The sequence below is a fragment of the Mus caroli genome, unplaced genomic scaffold, assembly GCF_978045245.1.
Source record: "Mus caroli unplaced genomic scaffold, Mus_caroli_1 scaffold_15, whole genome shotgun sequence".
In the NCBI taxonomy this organism is placed as follows: Eukaryota; Metazoa; Chordata; class Mammalia; order Rodentia; family Muridae; genus Mus; species Mus caroli.
This window is the reverse complement of record NW_028227270.1, coordinates 53416454-53422663: the sequence shown is the minus strand read 5'-3', so window position 1 is coordinate 53422663 and position 6210 is coordinate 53416454.

The window sequence follows — 6210 nt, the reverse complement described above, 5'->3', positions numbered from 1 at the left end:
TGTGTCTTTTCTGTCCCTCCTGTGTTTCTCTCTCTCTCTCTCTCTCTCTCTCTCTCTCTCTCTCTCTCTCTCTCTCTCTCTCTCTCTCTCTCTCTCTCTGTGTGTGTGTGTGTGTGTATGTGTGTGTTTTCTGTCTCTCCTGTGTTTCTCTGTCTCTCTCCCTGTGTGTCTCTTTTCTCTGTGTATATGTCTCTCTCTGTGTGTTTCTGACTTTGTGTATGTCTCTGCATACCTGTCCCTCTGTCTCTTTCTATGTGTCTCTCTGACTGTGTGTATGTTCTCTGTTTCTCTGTGTGTATGTGTGTGTCTTTTCTGTCTCTCCTGTGTTTCTCGGTCTCTCTCTGTATGTCTTTCTTTCTATGTTTCTCTTTCTCTGGCTCCATGACTCACTTCCTCTCCTGTTTCTCCCTTCCCCACTTTCTCCTCTTACTCTCCCTCACTGTCTTCCTTCCTCTCTCCAATTATCTTCAACATCCATCCCAGTTAACAGACACTTGATGAGCTAAAGTCAAATGAGCAAAACAAAGCAAAACAAGACACTGGGTTTGAGCCACATAGGTGTAGGCACACTGCCCTAAAGTGGCCCAGGAGATTGAAACAGGCTCTGCTGACACCTTCCCTCCCAAGGCTGGACATGATTATGCTCCCACCCTCTACCAGTCCCCTGCTTCCTTCCATTATTTTTTTTTAAATGCCTTTAATCTTCCTTGCCTTGTTCAATTTTATTCTAATCATATGCATATCTAATTAAATAGGCATTAGATGTAAAGAGGGTATTATTCCTAAAAGTTAAGTTTGAAGATACATTTTTCCTTAATGCACATGTACCTGAAACCAGTCTGAGCTGGGTTGACTCTACTTACTTTGTACCTGGCTATGCTGAAAATATGTTTGAGTAGAAACTGTCCAAGTTTGATGTTCATGGAAAAATGAATACTTATTTCATTATGTGGAGGGTAGGGGGTTGCTACTTGGTGCAATGTGGGTCCTGGGTTGTTAATAGGTTGCTAGATGCATTGGTCAAAGTGGAGTGTACATGTATAGCACGTTATTAAAATTACTAGACACCTTACATTTGGTCTTCGTCCAGCCACTTGAGGTTTGCTATCCGAATTTTCTCCCAGAACTTTTAGGCCACCTCCAAGAAAGTATCCAAAAGCCAAATGGAAAACACACATCTATTTATATCAAACTCCAAAAGCCAGGATCCCTAGACCTATCAACAGCATCTCTAGCAGAGACTGATCAGTCATGGTGTGCCCTAATGTTGCTATGGCCCAAAGATCAATTGAATTATAAATAAATTGCAATGATAGAGCTGAAAAGATGGCTCAGCAGTTAAGAGTGTGTGCTGCTCTATAGGGGATCCTAGTTTGATCCCCCAGCCTGCACAGCTGCCTGTAACTTCTGGTCCATGGGAGCTAGCACCCCCTTCTGTCTCTAGTGGGCACTGTACTCGTGTACAAACCCATGCAAAGACACTCACGTATACATATTATTTAAATTAAAGTATTTTAAAGTGGATTTCACCAAATAGTTACATTCATATGAGCTTCCGTGGATATATCAGGATTCCAGGGGACAGGGCTGGCCTGTCTTTAAGTGTTCCACACATCCTGAGGTAACTTCTGGTTTGTAAGTGGCCAGTGATGCTCATTTGCCTATGTGACCATTTGCATATCCTTTTCTGTCTTCTCTGTCTATAGATAATTATTATGTTGGACTTGCCAAGATCTTGCCCAGCAGTGCACAGCCAGATCCTCCACCTATTCTCTTGTCCCAAGCCACCCCTTTTTGGGACAGTCCTGATGCTATACTGCCTAAATTTTCATTGTCATGAACCAACAGGATATTTGTGTGTGTGTGTGTGTGTGTGTGTGTGTGTGTGTGTGTGTATGCCTAAAAATTGACATCAATTGGTGATGGATGTTTGCTGCTGTTTAAGGGGAGTTTGTCACTAGTTGTTAATGATCTTAGTCAGAGAGGAAACAAAGTATAAGAGGCTAGATTCAGGGATCATTTTTTTCTCTTTCTTTTCCTTCTATCCTTTTCTTCGGTATCTAGCATTAGGAAGGAAAGGGGGAAAAGGGATGAAAAGAAAAAAGAGGAGATATAGGAATGATAGGAAAAAAGGTTAGATTATTGAATGTACTTTATGACTTAAGAATATCAACAAGCCAAATATTTTTATATTTGTATGGAATTTTGTATATTTGATATAAATTTAAGGGTTTTATATATATATATATATATATATATATATATATATATATATGTTTCAACTTTTGTTCAAGGTATTGTACCTATACAACTCATTTGTGAAGTTCTAGTCTTTGAAAGCTGCTACTGCAAACTGTTAATGATAGTTAAAACAATGCAATACTAGTCAATAAAACCTTGTGGTCATGCTAGGTTATAGTCAATTACAAAAATAAACTTTATTTAGCTTCGTGTAGAACATTTCAAAGTTAAACAGACAGTAGATAGCAAGATAGAAGCAACATTTGCCTATACAGATGGGCTATAGACAGATAGATGGTCTTCAAATCCCTCAGAGATACACAAAATATGATATTTGTTCTTTTGGTTTTTTGTTTGTTTTGTTTTGTTTTTTGAGACAGGGTTTCTCTGTATAGCTCTGGCTGTCCTGGAACTCACTCTGTAGACCAGGCTGGCCTAGAACTAAGAAATCTGCCTACTCTGCCTCTCAAGTGCTGGGATTAAAGGCGTGAACCACCACTGCCCAGGTTAAAGCTTTTTTTTTTTTTTTAACCCCCAATAAAAAGCTTTACATGGGGGCTGGAGAGATGACTCAGTGGGTAAGAGCACCCGACTGCTCTTCCGAAGGTCCAGAGTTCAAATCCCAGCAACCACATGGTGGCTCACAACCATCCGTAACGAGATCTGGCGCCCTCTTCTGGAGTGTCTGAAGACAGCTACAGTGTGCTTACATATAATAAATAAATAAATCTTTAAAAAAAAAAGCTTTACATGGTAGGGGAGCATCTGCTCCTGGCAGCACCCCTAAAATACTTCAAAGAAGATGATGAGCATCAGAGAACCTCCTTATGGAGTTTGCTTCAAATGTTGCAAATCTGCCACTGCCCTTGCCTTGACTGCTGACAATATCCTGTCCAAACTTGACAAGCCGGATGGAAGGAAGTCAACGGCTGAGCTTTGATGCTAAAACAAAGTAGGCAACGCCTACAATATTACTGCTTCACAATAAAGCCTGTCAGATATTTTGGGCCGGAAGGCCAAAGATGATGTCCAACAATACTGACAAGCCTTGGGAAACTTACAGGTAGTCAGCAGTCTCTTTCATTTCTATAGTTTTGGAAGTGGCTTCCTCTACACTTCCTGCATACTCAAGTAATATTGATCCTTCTCAGGTCTCTGATGGGGTTGAAGATTAGATAGTTAAAGTTTCACACTTAAGCTTAAGTTGTTTAGGATTCCCCATCCAGACTCAGAGGAAGACTATGTATGAAGCTAAAGAGAGGTAATTAGCAATGTGACAAATATATGAGTTTATATGTTTTATTAAAGATTTAATTTTATATGTAAGGTTATGTTGCTTGCATGTGTATCTGTATGTTATATACACACATTGCGTGCAGAAGCCACATATGGGCTTTAGATCCCCAGGAACTAGAGTCACAGATGGTTGTTAGATACCATGTTAATGCTGAGAACAGAACCTCAGTATTCTGGAAGAGCAGTCAGTACTCTTGCCCACTGGCTCATCTCTAACTTTTAAATGTGTAGACCAGGCTGTCCTTGACTCCTGATCTTTGTTCTCCCATCTCATTAGCATAACCTAACAGTGAGCACTATTTCAAATGGATATATTTTCTTTGCTCCTCTTAAATATGAATATTTTTTATGCTTTGAGATTATAACGACATTGTTTCTCACTTTGTGTTTCTCCCTGCAAAGCTTCCCCTATATCCTTCCTTGTTCTCTTTCAAACTGATGGCCACTCTTTCATAAATACATACATGCATGTGTTATTAAATACACAGTACAACCTTCTAAGTCTGTATTGTGCTATTTGTACTTACATGTTTTCAGGGTTGGCCATTTAGTATTATTGGATAACCGGTTAGTGTGCTCATCTCTGGGGAAGACCATTCTTTCCTCTCTCAGCATTCCATAGTGTACTGGCTGGTTTTATGTGTCAACTTTACACAGGGTGGGGTTATCGCAGAGAAAGGAGCTTCAGTTGGGGAAGTGCCTCCATGAGATCCAGCTGTGGGATATTTTCTCAATTAGTGATCAAGGGGGAAAGGCCCCTTGTGGGTGGGACCATCTCTGGCCTGGTAGTCTTGGGTTCTATAAGAGAGCAGGCTGAGCAAGCCACGGAAAGCAAGCCAGTAAAAAACATCCCTCCATGGCTTCTGCATCAGCTCCTGCTTTCTGACCTGCTTGAGTTCCAGTCCTGACTTCCTTTGGTGATGAACAGCAGCATGGAAGTGTAAGCTGGATTAACACTTTCCTCCCCAACTTGCTTCTTGTTCATGATGTTTTGTCCAGGAATAGAAACCCTGACTAAGACACATAGTCACCTATTGTTCTTTCTGAAGGGTTGAGGTCTCATGAGTGTTTTCTTATCCATGTTAGCATGTCTGATAGTGTCCTTGATCAGGTCATGTTTAAGCAGTCTTCTTGAGTCCTTATACTGTAGCATGTGATATTCCTAGGAAAGGATCCACAATCTTTCTGCTGCCTCCTCCATAATGATAGCCTTAGGAATGAGAGTTATTTTATAGTGTATCCATTGGGACTGAATTCCACAATTCTGCATTTTAATCCTGTTTTTCTGTCTGCCACAAAGAGAACTTTCCTTGATGGTGGGTGATGACTATAATTCCCAGTTGGTAGAAGGACATATATTTAGAATGTAGTTAGAGATGATGGTGATTTAGACAAGTGTTGGTTGTAGGTTCTCCTCCAAGATCCATGGATTCACTGAGTAGCTGGCTAGGTTTCCAACAGCAGGCATAATTTCCCTCTTATTAAAGTCTTAAGTCTAATTATATTTGCTGATTACCACTGAGTTGTGTGTGTCACTACTACAAACTGTGGGTTTTTTGTCTTGCTCTACATGTGACTATTGGTTGCACCTTCTCTTTGGAAACTTGCATGATGCCTTCTGTTACCATTAAAGGTAGTCCAAAGGGAGGAGGCATTCAGGTTAGTTCTATGTTAGAGGTCTCTTGGCCTTGTGCATTTAAGTGCATGATGTCTATTGCAATAGGGACTTACTTACTTACCATGGAAGGGTGTTGCTTTCTGGCTTGCTCCCCATGGCTTGCTCAGCATGCTTTCCTATAGAACCCAGGACTACCAGCTCAGAGATGGCACCACTCACCATGGACTGGGGTCTTCCACTATTGATCACCAATTGTGAAAATGCCTTACAGCAGGATTTCATGGAGGTGTTTCTTCAACTGAGGCTCCTTCCTCTCTGAGGACTCTATCTCATGTCAAGTTAACACATAAAACCAGCCAATACAACTTGGACCAACAAGTCAAAAGAGGGATTCCCATCCGTAGTGTTGGGGTTATGTTAGGTGGTCTTTGGTTTTTGAAGCAGCATTAGCTCAGATGGGAAATTTTTCCTCTAAATTACTATTTTGTACTTATTCATGAACTTACGTGTATTACAGATATTGTAAAGTAGACGGTTAATAGTATGATGTTTTAAGATGTTTTCAGATTTCCTTACTGGTATCCTATGGGCTCCCATGTGTATTTATTGACCTCTCACCCTAATTAAGAGTCCACATTCCCCATCAGATCACTTATATCCTGCTATTCTCTCTGTTGCCTCCTGCCCCTCCTGGACCTTGCAAATGGTTTCTTTTAATTTTCCTGATTTCTGTAGTCAGTCCAGTGATTGTACTCACATCTGAACATCTGGAGTTATCAACTGCAGAGAGAACATATTTGTCTTTCTTGGTTTGAGTTACCTTGCTCAGTACAGTTACTCTTTCCCAGTTCAATTTACCTGAAAATTTTATTATTCATTTTTCTTTCCAGCTGAATAACATTCCATTTTCATATATGGACCATATTTTCATTACCAATTAATCTATTGAAGGACATTTGGGATATTAATATTTACTAAATAGAGCAGCAACGGTCGTGACTGAGCAAGTGTCTGTGAAGCACGCTGGAGGTTCTTCTGGGCATTGCTAAGAACTG